Genomic DNA, 16742 nt, shown 5'->3' with positions numbered 1-16742 from the left:
CTGACCTGTTCCACCCGCAACCCTCTTCATCCTAGTGAATGGCAACTCCAGTCTTCCCACGGCCCACGCCAAAACCCTGGCTGACATCCTGAACTCCTTCCTCTCTGACTCCGGCTCTGTGTGTGTGTGTGTGTGTGTGTGTGTGTGTGTGTGTGTGAGATCCCACATGGGCAGCACCAGCAGGTCCTGCTGGCTCCAACTTCTCGTTTCATCTCCGTTTCCAGGAGTCCTCGCCAGCCCCTCGCCTCCCCCTGGACCAGCCTCCATCCGGATCTCCCCCTTGCTCCCCGCCCTCCCGCCCCGCCCCAGCCAGCCACCTCCTGCCCTGCGGCCTGCAGTCTATTCTCCACGTGGCAGCCAGAGGGACCCTACTCCAAGGAGAGTCCCGCAGAGCCTCCGGAGCTGGGAGCTCCCCGGCCACCGTGGTACACCCACAGAGAAGCCCCAGTCCTTGTGAAACCCTTCAGGCCCTGCAAGCTCTGCAGCCCTTGGGCTGTCTCCCTCCTCCTGCCCAGGGCCGCCCCACTCCTGCTGCACTGTGTTGGCTTCCTGGAACGTTCTCGCCCCAGCAGCGTTCACGCAGGAATAAGTGTCCGCCTGGGGAGGCCTTCCCTGGGGCCTGATCCACAATTTCGACCTGCCACCTGCCCCTCTCTGTCTCCCCCCCATTTTCTCTCTTTCCCCTTAGCACTTACCACAGTCTCACACACCCTGCGTTTCACTTATTGTGTTTAGAGCTGGTCCCTCCCAGGAGGGCAGGGATTGGTCCTGGGCTCAGGCGCTCCTGCGGCCTCCCCTGGGCCTCCCCCCCCCCACCCCGGGGCCTCCAGCAGGGCCTCCAGCAGGGCCTCGAGCAGGGCCTGGCCCGGGCTCTGATACGCCTGTGGAAGGAGCGAGCGGGAGGAGGGCTGTGTGAGAGCCCGAATCTGCTGGGGATAAATGCGGCCCAGGCGTCCAGCCGCGCTGGGCCCTCTGAAGGCCTTCCTGCTCCCCCAGGGCCCCTTCCGTGCTCCCCACCGTCTCCCTGCCTCCAGCCGTCCCCGGCCCCGCTCAGATCCTCCATTCTCCTCGGCAGGAGGCCAGAGGGCTTTCCGAAGCCTGGATCTAATCACGTCATCCACCCACCTGAGCCTCCAACGGCTGCCCTCGGCCCTCAGGATAATGTCCCCATTCCCTGCTGGCACGGGAGACCCCGGGAGACCAGCCCCGGCCACCGGCCACCGGCCTGCCTCTTCCCTCCCTGCCGGCGCTCGCCGCCTCCCTGTGCCCACAGGAGGGCTCTCCGCCGGCTCCTCCGCCTCCCGGGCTCAGACGTGTGCTCCCTGTGTGCTCCCTGAGGCCGGGTGCGCAGCGCCCCGCGGGCAAGGAGCTCGGCAGCAGCCCGCCTCCCCCAGCGGCCCGCTCAGGGCAGCGAGGGCGCGGGCTTCCGTGAAGCCCCTCCTGTGCGCGGGGTGCCAGGAGCGGAGCATCGCCGAGGACCCGCCTCCTCAGGGCCTCCGCCTTGACACCTTTCCCACAGATCGGCCAGCTCTGCCTCGGCTTCTCCAGGTTCCTGCTCCTCGGCCTCCGTCTCTGTGAGGCCTCCGAGCACCCTCCCGCCACCGAATTCGCCACCCTCTCACCACTTCCTTTGTCTTCGTCTGTGTCCCCCACTAGAATGTGCCCTCTGGGAAGGGCAGGCAGGGACTGTCATCTGCTCTCTCCCCAGCACCTAGGACAGTGCCGGGCACAGAGGAACTAGGTGCTGAATGAAGGAGTACCATCTAGAAGGACTAGAACATCGGGCGCCACAGAGATACAGAGTGATGGGGTGGCTCTGTTTTGGCTGGGGTGGTCCCGGAGGCCCCTCTGAGGAGGCAGCAAGAGTGGAGACTCAGGACGTGAAGACTGAGCCCGAGGAAGAATATTCCAGGTGGAGGAAGCCATCAATTGCAAAGGCCCTGAGACAGGCTGAGGTCGGGGTGTCACAAAACAGCAAGTGAGGCCAGAGCTGAGGGAGCCAGAGGAGAGTGGGCTGGGTGGGGGCCAGGGGAGAAGCCTTCCTATGCCCTTTCCAAGAGGGTCAGCCGAGGCTCAGGGAAGCTAAGTGACTGATCCAAGGCCACAAAACAAGGAAGTGGCAGAGGTGGGTCTGGACTCAGGCCTGCTGGGATATGGGGCCCCCTCCCCAGGTGGGTCTTCTCCCAGTCACTCTTGGGGCTCACCTGTGCTCTGCTCATTAATAGCTAACCCAGGTGGGGCCCTGTTGGGTGAGGAGCCAAGAGGTGTTGGCTCAGCCCTGCAGCCTCTGGGGCCAAGCCCAGTGAGTGAGCGACTGAACGAGAGGCCAGCCGGGGGGCGGCTGGAGGCTTTGTCCCCTGCCCCCTTGAGAGGCCCAATTTGCTGGAGCTGAGGGTGACTGTCTAGGACAGGAGACATCACAGCCAAGGCCTTGAAACTGTGCAGAAGTCGGACCAGGTGGCCCCAGCTCGGAACCTTCCCAGGGCAGGTGGGCCCGCCAGGCATTATGGGACCGTCTCCGGCTAGGACCTCAATTTTTCCCCTCCTCTTGCCTCTGCACTTATGCCCTGATGGCTACTCGGGCTCTCAGGCTTCCTTGCTACTCCCAGACAGTGGAGGCCATGCTCGCTCACCCCCTTCCCCCCTCCCCCCCCACAGGCTTTTGCCCTTGCTGGTCCCTCTCCCAGGGATTCTCTTCCCCCAGTGCTGTGTGGCTGGATCCGCTCAGCCTCGGGCCTCAGCTCAAGTGTCACCTCCTCAGAGGCCTTCCCTGACCCCCAGTCTAAAGCAGCTCAGCTCCCACCGCTTCTTACTCTCCATCAGAGAGCACTTTGAGGTCAGCCTGTGCGTTGTTCCCTTCTATTGTCAGTGTCCCCATCCTGACATCGGGGTGTGGATGCCCCATGTATCTTGTTCCCTGGAGTCTCCTCAGGGCCTGCCATAGGACCTGGTGCACAATCGATGATCAATAAATAGTTTTGGAATGAGAGTCTACCCCCCTCATTGTACAGAGGTAGCAATTGAGGTTCAGAGAAGTTGAGTCCCTTGCCCAAGGTCACACAGCGAACCAGAGGCAGAGCTAAAGCAGGAGCCCAGCCCCGCTCGCCTGACACTGTGTCCAGTGCTCAAGCACCCAAGGCTCAGCCAGGCCTGCCCCGGCCTTTCATATAGGACCTCTGTTCCTCCCCACTGTCTTTTGGTTCTGAGGAGCAGGGAGAAGTGAGTAGAAAGGATAGAAGGGAACAAACAGGGAAGTGAGTGTCTAAGGTGAATGGGTCCTCAGGAGTCACCGAGTCCCACAGGATGGGGTCCAGTGGGGTTGAACATCTGACTAGGGCTCTGGGCCCATAGTCCACTCTTGCCCTTGCCTGCCTGAGCTGGAAGGGGTTAAATTTTGTGCTGCCTCCTGGCTCACTGTGGACTGTGGCTGGGACAGAACATCTGTCTGTTGCTATGGTTGCCGTACATCTGAAGGGGATGGCTGGATAATTATGGCAAATGAGGCCGAGTGAGGGAGCAGGTGCCCAGAAGTGGCTCAGGACCCCTGCCTGCCCAGCACCAGGGCCGGCCGCAGACCCCTCGCCTGGCCCATTCACCATCAGCCCTGTCCACCGCCCCAGGTAGAGCGGAGTCCGCCAGAGCCACTTGGCCTTTGCACAATGGATGGGCTAGGCCACGCGGCTTCCGGAGCCGTGGGTCAGAGCAGGCACTCGCAACCTTGAGCACGGGAGCCCGGGGACAGTGGGCCAGCTAGCGTGAGTGCCGGGCTATGATAACGCCCAATGCCTCTGTGGCCTGGGGAGAAGCCCTGTCATCTGCCCCTGTCCCCGTGGGTCCCCTGGAGCCCAGGAAGCAGCGGGTGGAGACTGGTGCCTAAGACCTGGCCTCTCTGCTCTGCCTGCTCACTGGGCACCACAGGGGTCCCACCGGCTTCCCTGAGCCTCAGTTGCCCATCTGCCTACGGAGGAGAGGAGCGCCTCCCAGGCAGAGCTGAAGGGGCTCTGTGTGGGACGGGGTCGGAGCAGAGGTGGCTCTGGGACAGGAAATGGGTGCCCCGCCCTGGCGCATCAGGTAGCTGGTGAACCTCAGCTGTGGTGGCTTCATCACCTGCAAAGCATGGTCTCATGCAAAGGCTGGAGGCTGCTCAGCAGTGACCAGTTGTGTGATTTGTCCTTGGATCCACCCCCGGCCCTGATGAGCTGTGGGCAGGGCAGAAGGGCTTTTGCCAGGAAGGGCCACCCACCCCCTCCCCGACACCCCCCGCACCCTCCCCGGCCTCCCCAAGGCAGGGATCTCAGCTTCCTGAAGACTCAGCGCAGACCCAGGCCGGCAGCCCCCAGAGGCCTGAGAACTACCGCTTCTAACTTCCTCTGTAGCAGCTGGGCACAGAGGAGAGGTGCCTTCCCCAAGGTCACCCTTGTAGGCTCCTGGCTCTCCCCTTGCCCCTGCCCCCTCCTCCTGGCAACTTCTCCCCTGTCCCCCATCTGCTTCCCTCACACAACAATTGCAGTAGTGAGACCACCACGGCGCGGCTGCTGGGCTCTATGTGCATTTACTGAGTTACTTCTTTCAACCCTGTAAGGAGGATGCTTTGAATGCTGGGCTCAGATGGGGAACATGGAGACCCAGAGCGGGAAAGCGATCTTCTTAAGTCCCCCTGGCTGGCAGTACTATAGCCCAGGAGGTCAAAACGGGGCCACTCAGAGCACCGCCTCTTCTCCCTTCTCCCTCCCCCTGAGAAGGACCTCTTGATGTCAGAGCCGCGTCTGGTGCTTCTGTGCTCCCAGCTCTGGGCACGGAGGAGGCACAGACAAATGTTAAACTTCCTGTCCATTCATTTATGCAAGACTGCATGCATTCCTTCAGCAGGCACCGAGCTCCTCTTACGTGCCAGGCCCTGTGCTGCGTGAATCGATAAATCCCCTTCCTCACACTGGCCAATCCAGAGGTCCCTAAGAACATTTGACCCCAGCGCACAGAAACCGATTCAAATGAAGGATTGGTCTGGGCAGCCCGGAAGCTCCCCCCAGTTGGAGGGAGGCCGAGCAGTGGCCATGGCCTCACAGCTGCGGAGGTGCAAGTTCGGAGGTCAGAGGTTCTGCCCTAGGTCACACTTGTCCTGGGTGGGGCCGCCCCTGGGACCCAGGAGCTATCGGCGTGGGGATTGCTCTGGCCTTGATGGGCATGCTCGTAATAGGGTGACCAACTACCCCTGGTTTACCCTTTCGGCCTCAGGCAAACTGGACAGTAAGTTAGCCTTGCCAAGGATCTCCTGGGCACCACAGACCCAAGCTTTGCAGTCCAGTTGCCTGGTCGGGGATCCAGGCTCCCTTCCTTCCTGGGGGTGTGACCCTGGGAAAAGGAAGGCCCTTCTGAGCTGGGGGTGCCTCCCTGTCCCACACAGGGACCTATGGTCCCACCCCAGGCTGTCTTAACAGGTTGGAGTCACTAGGTCCATACCCAGGAGACACCAGCCCTGCCCAGTCCCTAGTCCTTAGGGAATGCTGGTTGGGTAAGGAGGCCTGAGCCCTCATTAAAGAGACAGGCGCAGGCCATAGCCAAGCTCTGCATATTTAACAGGCAGCTCCTGTGAGCCATGAATCAGCATCCCGGGGGGGGGGGGGGGGGGGGGGGGTGCCTCTGGGCGGCACAGAAGCCCTTTCCCAGCCAGACCCCTCCTGCAGCCACTGGGGGAGTGAGGGGTGGGACAAGGAGGTCTGCAAGGAGGGGGCTGTGGGCCCAGGAAGGTTGCTCCCCTCCCAGCTGCGGGGCCTCCGTGGGGATTGACGGGTCCCAGGCAGGACCTCCAGGAAGCCTGCAAAAGGGCTGCAGTGGGAGGGAGGCATGCGGGCTCTCAGGTTCCAAGCCCCATCCTCCTGCTTCCTGGCCATGTAACCATGGGTGGGGACCTGAGAGGCCTCAATGCCCCTGGAGCAATGGCATCTGGCCTCTGACCTCTCTGGCCCCTTCCAGCCTTGCTAAGATTCTCTAACTGAAACCAGACTTCCGGATTCCTAGTGAGAGTTCGATGAATGCTGGGCTTTCTGGCCCCTGGGTCTCAACACTCAGTCTGATACACAGTAAGTGCTGAGAAGCACAGAATAGAAAGATGGATGGATGATGGATGCATGGATGGGTGGATGGATGGATGGATGTGTAGGTGGATGAATGGATGGATGGATGATGGATGGGCAGGTGGATGGATGGATGAGTGGGTAAATGGATGGATGTATGGAGGATGGATGGATGGATAGGTGGATTGATGGATGGATGCATGGATGGATGGATGGATGGATGGATGGATGGAGAAAGGGACCCCTGGGCTAGTGGACTCTTCAGTGCCCAAGAAGGGACAATTCAGTGGGTGAATGAATGCTTGACTCCTCCCTTGCTCTTAGCCTCACATCCACTCAACCCTCAGGGCCATCCATTTTACCTCTAAGTTTCTCTTCATCTCCCCCGCTATCTCCCGTCTAAGGCCATTATCCTCTTTAGCCTGGACAACCATAGCACCCTTCTCGCTGGGCTCCCTGTGGCCTCCCTCACCCCTCCACCCCTTTCAGATCATTCTCCAAGAACAAGAGGAGCCAGGATATACGTTTGCTCCCACTTCCCCCTGCCTCAAATCCCCCCCAGCCCTCCTTACCCTGGTCCACAGGCCTCACAAGACTGAGCCCCTGGTCACCTCTGGACCTCCCCGCCTGCCCCTCCCATGCACCTCCTAACCTCTCCATGCTCTCCCACACTGACTGGCCTCCAGTTTCCCCACATGCATGATGCTCCCGTCCACCACCCAGCCCCCTAACCAAGGCACCCACACTTTACCCTCTTACCTCCTACTCCCTTCCAGACCTCAGCAGCCACCTCCTCAAGGAAGCCCTCCATGACCCCAGCCAGTGCCAGGAGCTCCCATGTGCACTCCCATGGCACCCAGACCTTGAGTTTACAGCTCTCCCTACAGCTGCAGGCGTGTGCTGGGGTATCTAATAACATCTGTCCTCTGTGGACCTGCCCGGGTGGGGCCCTGTCAATCTCATTCCCTCCTGGGTCCCCTGCACCCGCACAGGGCCCGGCACATAGTGAAGACTCCCTGAGCATTTGTTGAATGAATGAACAAATAAATAGATGGAAGGAAGGAGGGATGGGAGGATGGCGGGCAGACAGAAGCAGAGTGAGCAGAGCAGAATGTAAAGGATGAATTCACAGTGGTTTAGACAGCGTGGTTGGGGGCCAGGGGGGCCGTGGTAAGGAGGTGAGGTTTGGGAAGGGTCACAAAAGCAGGGGAGCATCTAAGCAGAGGGATGAGGACTGCCACCCCCCGATGAGAAGCCAGCACCCCATCCCCCGGGTATGTCCAAAGGCCGCGAGAGAGAGTGAGAAGGAGCACAGGGCCAGGAAGGGTGGCGAGGGGCCGGGCAGAGCCTGTGGATCCTGGGCCTTGTCCCAGGTGAGATGGGAGGAGCCTTTTGTGCTCTGAACAGTGCAGTGGCTTCGTCCATTTGTCCCCCACCCCCACGCCCACCCCCGCCACCCCGAGTGGAATATAGACTCAGTGAGGGCAGGCTCTGGTCTGCCTTGCTTGCTGTTACGTATGCAGCACCTGGGGGCTTCTAGATCACTTGGAGTAAAAGCCAAAGGCTTTGCAATGGCCCCTAGGGGCTTCTCCACTCGGCACTAATGATGTTCGGGGCCAGTCACTCTGTTTCAGGGGTGCCCCGTGCACCCTAGGATGTCAGCAGCACCCCCAGGGTGACAACCCCAAATCTCCAGACACTGCCACCTGTCCGTCTCCAGGGCATGGGGGCAAAATCTTCTCTGCTGGGGTTGGGGATCTGCCTTGTCCCCTCTAATCCCACACAGTCCTGGACCTCCTTCTGAAAATAACACATCCAGCACTGCCCATCCCTACCCCAGCCTTATTTTCTCCATAGCTCTCACTAGCATTCAACATTTCTCTAGCTCACTCGTGTGCTAGCTGGTCTGACCTGCCACCTGGATGGAGCTCCATGACGGTGGGTGCTGGCTTGGGTCCCCCGTGCCCAGCACGAGGTGTTCTATATATTTGTTGAGTGGGTGGCTGAATTCAGACCACCGGCCCCTGGTTTAGGGCTGAGAAAACTGGATCAGGAAGAAAACAATAAACTGAATCAGAGAGGTTTGGTGACTTACTTGAGGTCACTCTGCTAAGTCTACGGTGCCAAGACAACCCAGGGCCTCTGCGGCTAAATCTGGGTTCATTTTACTCCGTGTGTGCCTTCGAGGCCTGGGGCAGGGTAGGTGATGCACAGGGAGGCCAGAGTAGCTGAGTCCCAGGAAACAGGATTCCCCCGGGGCTTGAACCCACAACCACCTGGCTATGAAGCCGATATGTGATCTCCCCACCAGGCGTCACAGTGTGGGGCTGAGGGAAAGGGGGCATTGCTGGGGGGGTGGATGATTAATTTATCCTAATTGACAGCGCTTTATTGAAGTCCTAAAAGGCCCCAGGCTGGACATTTCAGAAAATACAGTTGCAGTGACTCCCTGGGAAATGTCCTCCAGTATCAGGCAAGAAAGCAGACGCACTTTAAGATAAAAGTTTGTTGCGTTTACCCAGTAAACATTCCAGTTTGGGGTGGGGGGAGGCGGTGCTCAGAAGGGGGTGTGATTTCCTGAAGAAGGGAATGCACTTTTCATAAATTACCAGGAGGAAAATTGTATGTGTCGGGATAAACTCTGTCAAGAAATATAGCAGGGCTGCCTGATAGTTAATAATTCAGAGCTGTTCCCCAGCACGACGCAGGATTTTAAAAATATTTCCTTGGCATCATTGTTTAAAAATACTGTTAATGGCTAGGAACCTTCTCCTTGCATTAGGTGGTCATCATGGGCCAGCCCGGGTGGCGTTCCCGGGGGACAAAGGACAGGGATCCATTGCGGTGTGTGAGTAAAGCTGCGTGCGTTCTCCGGGAAGGCACCATGGACATCCATCTCATTTTCCTCCCTCACAGGATGGAAGGTGAGCTGGGGCTCAGAGAGGGCAAGAGGCCAGCCAGGACCACACAGCTAGGAAAGGGAGGAGGGGCTCAGAGGAGAACCCGGGTTGGGTGAATAAATTGCAGCGACTCCCCGCTGGCTTTGGGCAAAGGATTTCCCTCCTCTGTGCTTGGGTCGCCTCCTCTGTAAACTGGGGATCTGTTTCTTCACCAGACAACACATAGTTATGGAGCACTTGTTAAAGTCCAAGTGTTAGAGTGGCGTTGGACCAAGACGGACCCAGTGCTCACCTCCATGGAGCTCAGTCAGGTGGAAGAGTCAGATGACGAACAATTACATCCCCCCCCACCACAAATGGTAATCAATGCTATCAAGACAAAGAAAGGGGAATCGAGGGACAGAGTGCGAGAGTAGATGCTTTAGTTAGGATAATCGGGAAGAGCTCTCTGGGCAGGTGCTAACTGAGTAGAGACCGGAAAAAAAGAGGGAGCTGAGAGAGTTTGTGGAGGCAGAGAGCAGAGAGAACAGCAAGTGCAAAGGCCCTGGGGTGGGACTGTGCCTGCCATATTGGAGGAACAGTGAGGAGTCCACAGTGGTTGGGGCAGAGTAAGCGAGTGGCGGGGAGAGAGAGGCAAGGTCAGGGATGCTGGCAGTGGCCAGATCACAGAGCACCCTGTGGCAGTCTGGATTTTATTCTGAGAATGCTAGGGATCCACCAGAGGGCTAGTTTGCAGGGGAGGGACCAATTAAACTGTCTGTTTTTAAAAGACCCCTGAAAGTTCTCCAGATTGATTGTCAAGTGAAAAAAGCACAGGGCAGAACCATGTGCATGGCATGCTACGGTCTGCTTAAAAAAACAAAAACAAAAACCCGGGCGCCTGGGTGGCTCAGTTGGTTAAGCGACTGCCTTCGGCTCAGGTCATGATCTTGGAGTCCCTGGATCGAGTCCCGCATCGGGCTGCCTGCTCGGCGGGGAGTCTGCTTCTCCCTCTCCCACTCCCCCTGCTTGTGCTCCCTCTCTCGCTGTGTCTTTCTCTGTCAAATAAATAAATAAAATCTTAAAACAAAACAAAACAAAACAAAAAAAACAAAAACCCAAAAAACGAAAGCGGAGATTAAGGTATGCATTAGCTTGTATATGCATAAAATTATCTGTGGCATGATAGATGAAAATAGGAGGAAACAGTGCCTGCCTCGGGGGAGGAGTTCTGGCTGGCTGGGACTGGGTGGGAGGGATACTTTCTGCTTTCTACATTTTTTCTTGCACCTTTCAAATTTTGAGCCATGCAAATTTGTCACCTATTCAAAAAATAAATAAATACCTTTTTGGAAGTGAAAGAAAGAAGAAAAAGAAAGGCCCCTCTGGGCTGCCATGTGGATAATGGATTTTAGATGTGCCCAGATGGTGGTGGTTGGGAGCTGAGGCGGAGGCCAGGTGGGGCCCCTTGGTCAGAACTGTTTGCCCCACTTTACAGTGAGGACTGTGGGCTAAGACGGGGCAAGTGCTGAGCCCCAAAGCACATGGAAGATGGCCCCAGATGAGAATCCATGCCTGGGTTCCCTGGGATTCCTCTCTGCCTCCTTCTGTTCTCTGCTTCTGGATCAGCGGACCTGTGATGTCCTCCCCAAGGCCTGGTGTGAGGGGTTTGGTTCCCAGGCCCTGTAGCGATGGTAAGACCTTGCCCGAAGTACGTGCCCATAAATATTTGCTGAGTGATGAATTCCTTCTCTCGTTCATTCGCTCATTCATTCATTCGACGATCGTTATCAAGTGCCTTCTCTGTGAAAGGCACAGTACTAGGCCCTGGGATTCAGAGGCGAACAATACGGACCCTCACTTTGGTGGCCCTGGCATTCTTGGGGGGCAGGGTGTGGGGAGGCAGGCGACTGCACAGTAAGGGAACTCGGTATAATATAAGCGCTAAGCAGAAAACTAGAGAAAGTAGAGGGGTTCCAAGGGAGAGGGGAGGCGCCCTTAGGTGGTCATCAAGGGCTCCTCCGAGGAGGGGGCAATGGAGCAGAGGTTTCGAGGACATGCCAGAATGTGTAGGGATCTGGGGGAAGCGCATTGGAGGCAGAGGGAACGCTAAGTGCAAAGATGTAAGAGGGGTCCTGCTTGGGGTGTCAGAGGGCCAGGAGAGGGTGGAGAAGAGTGGGTCAGAGGGAGGGGCAGCTGTGCGGAGCTGGAATATTCCAAAACGGCAGAGTCACTCTGGAGGTTGCTGAGTGGGGACTTGACCTGCTCTAAATGAGTTTTGCCATGAATGCAGCTCCCCAACCCCCTCCCCCAGTACAGTTGGTGGGATGGGGATGGTGGTGGCCTCAGCTGCCCAGCCTGCCTTATAAGAGATGGAGAAGAAAATCCAGAGTGGTGAGGCCAGAAGGAATTGTCCCATCCTTCGAGGATTCTGGGGTGTGCTGGAGAGGACCCGGTCATGTAGACGGAAGCCAGTGACCGTTCCTGGGCACTCAGCTGTCTGCCTCTTCACAGGGCGACAAGGTTACAGATGAAGAAAGGCCCCTGAAGGCTGGTGACACTTGGCGTCAAGATCAGCAGTGTGACCACCACCAGGGGAGACTGACCTGGGCAGGTGAGGCTCTGCTGGGAGGAAGGGAGGGCCTGGAGGCCGACGGTGCCCCTGGCCACCGCCGCGGCCCATCCCACCCCGGTCGTGGCGCTGGCGCCGGAGACCCGGGTCTGGCCTCCTGTCCTGGTGCCATCTCTGAGCCTCGGTCGGCCAGGCGTGCCCTGCTCTGGGGAGCCCATCTGGACGCCAAGCTGACAGCACATCGGGCTCAAGCGGGGCCTCTTACAAGCAATCATGCCCAGATTCGTCAGGCTTCCAGTGATTTGGCGCGGTCTCGTGTTTCGGCCCATCTCCCCTCTGGGTTCTGCCGGGGAACGGGAGGGGACGCGGGGGCTCACACTTCCCGTCTGCTCCGGGCGGGGGCCGGCTGGCCTCGACATTCATCATCTCCTTCTGTCCTCCACCAACCCCTCTTTACAGGTGTGGAAACTGAGGCTCAGACAAAGCGGTGGCTTGCCCAAGGCCCCCTAAGGGTTAAAAGCAAAGCCAGGATTTCAACCTCTGACGACAACGGGATTCCAGGCAGCCTCCTAGAAGGGGCCTAGGGTGTGTGCGTGGGGGCTTGACAAAGCCCCGGTTCTGGGCCCAGGAAGGCCCCAGGCCACGGCTTCTCTGAGTTATGAGGAAGCGCACAGCCAGCAGGCCGGGTGGGAACAGGCTCCCTCCTCCTTGGAACACCTGTGACCTGGGCTCAGGGGACGCAGCACCTGCAGCTCAGCCGCCACCTGCTTGGCCTACCGGCTACAGTATTCCCAGAGCAGCGGGCAGGCGGGCCAAGGGCTTCGGTTCACTGGCCCAGCCTCAGGAAGCCCAAAGAGGGAGGCCAGGAATGCCGCTGCTGGGCTTCCAGAAGCGTCTCCAATTCCTAGAGCTACAGCAACTTCTGGAGTGGGCCCCGGGGCAGTCCGACCCCTGCCCAGACCCCCTCCCAAATGCTAGTTCCCACAAGCACGCTCAAGGGTCACGACCACCGAGAACGGTGCCCTGTGCCCTTGGCTTGTTAGGGGCCTTGGAGACCGGGGAAAACCCACAGTGGTGGCCCTGGGCCTGAAATGCCACCATCAGCCAGCATCACTCTGGGTTAAGAAAGGCCTCATCCCAGCCACCTTTAAAGGAAAAAGCCACCCTCACAAGGCAGAAAATGCCAACTCTTGTCTGTATCAGTGAAAATATAACCAGGCAGAGGGGAGGCAAGGTTAGGCTCGTCAGACTTGGTCTCTAGCCATGTGCCATGCCTCCAGGCCAGCGGCCTCTCTCCGCTCACCTGGCCTCACCTCTGCCCTTCGGCCTTCCTCCAAGGCTTCCCTCTGTCCTGCCCCAGGGCCCCCGTGGGGATCAAGCCCTCACTGGCCCTCCCTTGCCCTGAGGTAGCAGCCTCTCAGCTGGGCTCCGTGGTTCCATCCACCCTCCACAGAGGCCACAGAGTCTTCCCTCTCAAACACAGCTCTGAGCCTCTCTCTCCCCATCTCCAAGCCCCACTCTGGCTCTCCACGAGCCCCAGAACTGGGTCCCGATGTTAGGTTGGCCTTCAGGGCCTTTTATGGCCCAGCCAGGACGGCCAGTCCAACCCCACCCCCGAGTGTCAGAAGACATGGGCTCTGGGGTGGCTCTGTGACCTTGAGCAGGCAACTTGACTTATCTGAACCTCGATTCTTCATTCTGAAAGGTGCAATGGGCCTCTGCCCCAAAGGGAGCAGGGTTTACATTGTGTGATTCCCATGAGCTCATGCCTGTGGCCCGGGGACTGGACATACAGCAGAGCTCCATAAAGGTAGCTGCCCTTAATTATCACTGGTCCTGTGAAAATACTAGAAAACTCCCTCATCATGCTGAGCTGTTTCCTGTTTCTGAATCTGTGCAGATACCGTGTCTTCTGCCTTGGCAATGGAGTGAACTCCTGTTGATCCTTCAACACCCCTCTCAGACAGTGCCCTGACCAGTGTCAGCTCTCCTTTCTTAGAATGCTCCTCCATATTGGCGGAACAACTGATCTGGAATGTTTCCATTTACTTGTTGATCCTCCACCATGTGACCGTGGGCTCCCAGGGTAGGAGCTGACACATGATTGAAGCGAATCAGCAAGGAAGGGCTAGGGTAATGGTGGGGGTGGGGGGAGGTGGAGGGAGAGGATCTCGGTGGTTGGCCAATGCAGAAGAAAACTTCCATTCATTTAATCATGCATTCATTCCTTCATCCATTTAACAAGTATATACTGACATCCTTCTCTGACAAAAACCACTTGCTAACTTTCTACAGCCTCTAGAATCACACCCAGAAACTCTCCTCCATGGCCCATGAAACCCTGGAGATCCAACCCTGTGTGACCTCGCTGACCTCAGTCTCCCTGTCCCTCTCTGCTCCAGAACTCTGGCTCCCCTTCAGCTCCTCAAGCAAGGCCATGTCCTAGAACGTCCTCTTCCTGGCCTCTCCAGCCTGGCCCCCTGGAGATGCCCTCCCTGCTCGCTCTGTGTAGATGGGGTCTCAGCCCTGCTCGGCATGCCCCGTCTCGGCCCCATGTTTGTCTCCTTCCTCACACAGCCCATACCCCAGACACACTTGTGGGATTAGGTGATTAGCACCCGCCTCCTCACTAGGCTGTGAACTCCCCACTCCCCAGCCCTCTCAACCTCTCTGCTGCCTGCCAGAGAGGCCTCGCCTTCAGAAAGCTGCCTGGAGAGCCCTGGGAGGCCGGAACCAAAGGGGCTCTGGTGAGAGTCTAGGTCCACCTCCTTGTGTTGTAACAATAATAAAAATAATCATAATTCCAACAATAACAATAGCTAACACTTCCCACGTGCCAGGCATTGCTCTTTCCGTGCTCGGTTTTCTGTAATGCGTGCAACCAGCCCCTAAGAGAAGGTTCATTGCATCCCCATCCCCACTTTGCAGAGGAGAAAGCTGAGGCTGGGAGAGGTTGATTCACATTCCTCCCCCGCCGCCCAGGCCACAGAGACTGCACTCTTGGTTAAGCACTGAGCTACCCCACCTGATGACAGATGGTCAGGGAACAGCCACAGCGATGGCAGGGCAGTGACAAGACTGGACTGGGTTGAGATTCCATATTTTTAGCTGTGTGACCTTAGCCGGGCCACATCACCTCTCTGGCCTCAGCTTCCCCAGCTGTAAAGCGGAGGTAAATGCTGTCCCTTTCCTCAGATCAAACGTTCTCAGGAGGGAGGCCTACAGAGCCTTTACTATTGAGGGGAGGGGGCTGGGTGCCGTGGGGGCAGGATTCTAGGGGTCCCCAAACACTGCCTCTGGGCGCACACAAAGCCAGTCCTGCCCAAGGCAGCTCCATGCCTGGTTCCAACAGGACCCCGGCGGGGCAGCGTGAGCCGAGTCAGAAACGCCCCGCCCAGGCTGCGCCCAGTGACCCCACGCGCCCCTCTGCAGAGGGGAGACAACATTGGGGGTGCGCACACCCAAGGGTCCCGGGTGTGCGGCGGGCAGCCCGTGTGCCCCGAGTCGGGCCCTGGGCCACAGGGACCCCCCCCGGCACCCCCAGTCCTGACACCTGCTTCCCTGGCCCCACGGGTCCTGGCAGCGGGAACGGGCGTCTGCTGGAGGCTCCCCTGGGCCGTGCCAACCTCCCGGTGCCCAGACAAAGCCCCCTCCCCCTGGCCTCTGGGGAGGGGGCAGGCGGGAGAGGGAGCCAACAAAGACAGACAGCGGGGCTGCGCCTGGGGCTCGGGGCACCCCCTCCCCGACCTGCCCAGAGCGCCCACACCCCCTCCTGCCACTTGGCCGCTCGGCTGGGGCGCCCAGCATCGTTGCTATGGAGGCAGCTCGGGGGAAGCTGCAGCTGGGTAATTATTGCGAACATCCATCCTGCCTCCTGCCCGCCCGGGAGAGCAGGGGAGCGCGCAGCCGGACCGGGGCAGCCCCTCCTCGCCCGCCGGGTGGCCGCACCCTGGCCTGGCACGGCGCCACCCGAGGTATGCAGGGGAGGCAAGCCGCGCGGGCAGCAGGGGCCCACGGCCGGCCAGGAGCCCCCCCGCCACTTTCGCCCCTGGCTGCCCCCCCCACCTCTGGCCCACCCTTGGAGCTGACCAACCAGCCCGGAACTTGTTTTCGCTAACTATAAACACACACCACACACAAAACCAGCCAGAGAGCCTCCTTTGTTCAAACAGAATCTTCCCTTGGCCTTTTTTGGGGGCAGTGGGAGCCCACAGCGCCCGGTCTGGGTGGCGGCCTCTTACACGGGGACCGTCCCCCAAGATGAGGAGGTGCCCCTGGGGCCCTGCTGTGGGCTCCACTGCCTTCTCGGGCCCAGAAGCTGGCCCTGGCCCCGGTGTCTAAGTATAGCTCAGCCTGGCTGAGCCTGAGGTCACAGCACTCCCGATGGCCTGGGGTGGCCACGCGCAGGGTGACAAGGATCGTCCATCCGTTTGGGGCTCAGACAAGCATTTCGGGAGGCAGGCACAGAGCTGGGCTCCAAGCCCCAGACTGGAGGCAGCATGGCAAGAGGGCCCTGAGCGAGGCTTGATGTAGGTGAGGAGATGTCAGGTGCAAGGGAAGGGGTGGGGTCCAGGCAGAGGGGAAAGGGAGCAGGTACTGTGTGCACCTGGGACAGCCTCTTGTGGGCACGAGTGTGGGTGCCTCTCGGTCAGGATCCAGGGCCCAGGAGCAGTGGGAGGCCACTCGAGCGGGCCAGGGGTCCACAGGCTACAGAGCCCAGGGACACTCTTCCTCTCCTTTGGCCCCTGTTGCCCCCTTGGGGCTCTACACCGGCCGGGACACTTGGCAGAAGGCACCCAGCAGGAGAGATCTGCCTGAATCCTTGATTTCCAAAGGTCTCTGGTGGCAAGGGTGGAAATGGAGGGGGTATGAGGGAGGGGGGGAAGCTGGTGGGGGCCACAGGCAGGGCAAGGCCCCCCTTGGATAGCAGGTTAGAGGAGAAAAGGGAGATGAGACAGGCCTTGGGGGCTGAGAGGGAGTGAGGGCTTGGCCTGCTTCTCCAGGTTTATCCAGGGGTTTGGGCTGCCTGTGTATCCTCCCCAAACCTGGGTCATCGAGGTGCTGACCAGGGCCCTGCTCGGGCGACGGACATGCCAAAATAAGAGGCAGGATGTTGGTTGAAAGAGAGCCCAGGCCTGGCTGGCATACCACCAGATGTCAGGGCCCTGGGGAGAAGGTCATCTGCTCCTTCATCACTGACGGAGGGAAAGGGGCCTG

This window comes from Mirounga angustirostris, unplaced genomic scaffold (assembly GCF_029215605.1).
Source record: "Mirounga angustirostris isolate CCGP_5_RB_7025 unplaced genomic scaffold, mMirAng1.0.hap1 SCAF_10, whole genome shotgun sequence".
In the NCBI taxonomy this organism is placed as follows: domain Eukaryota; kingdom Metazoa; phylum Chordata; class Mammalia; order Carnivora; family Phocidae; genus Mirounga; species Mirounga angustirostris.
This window is presented reverse-complemented; position numbering follows the sequence as displayed.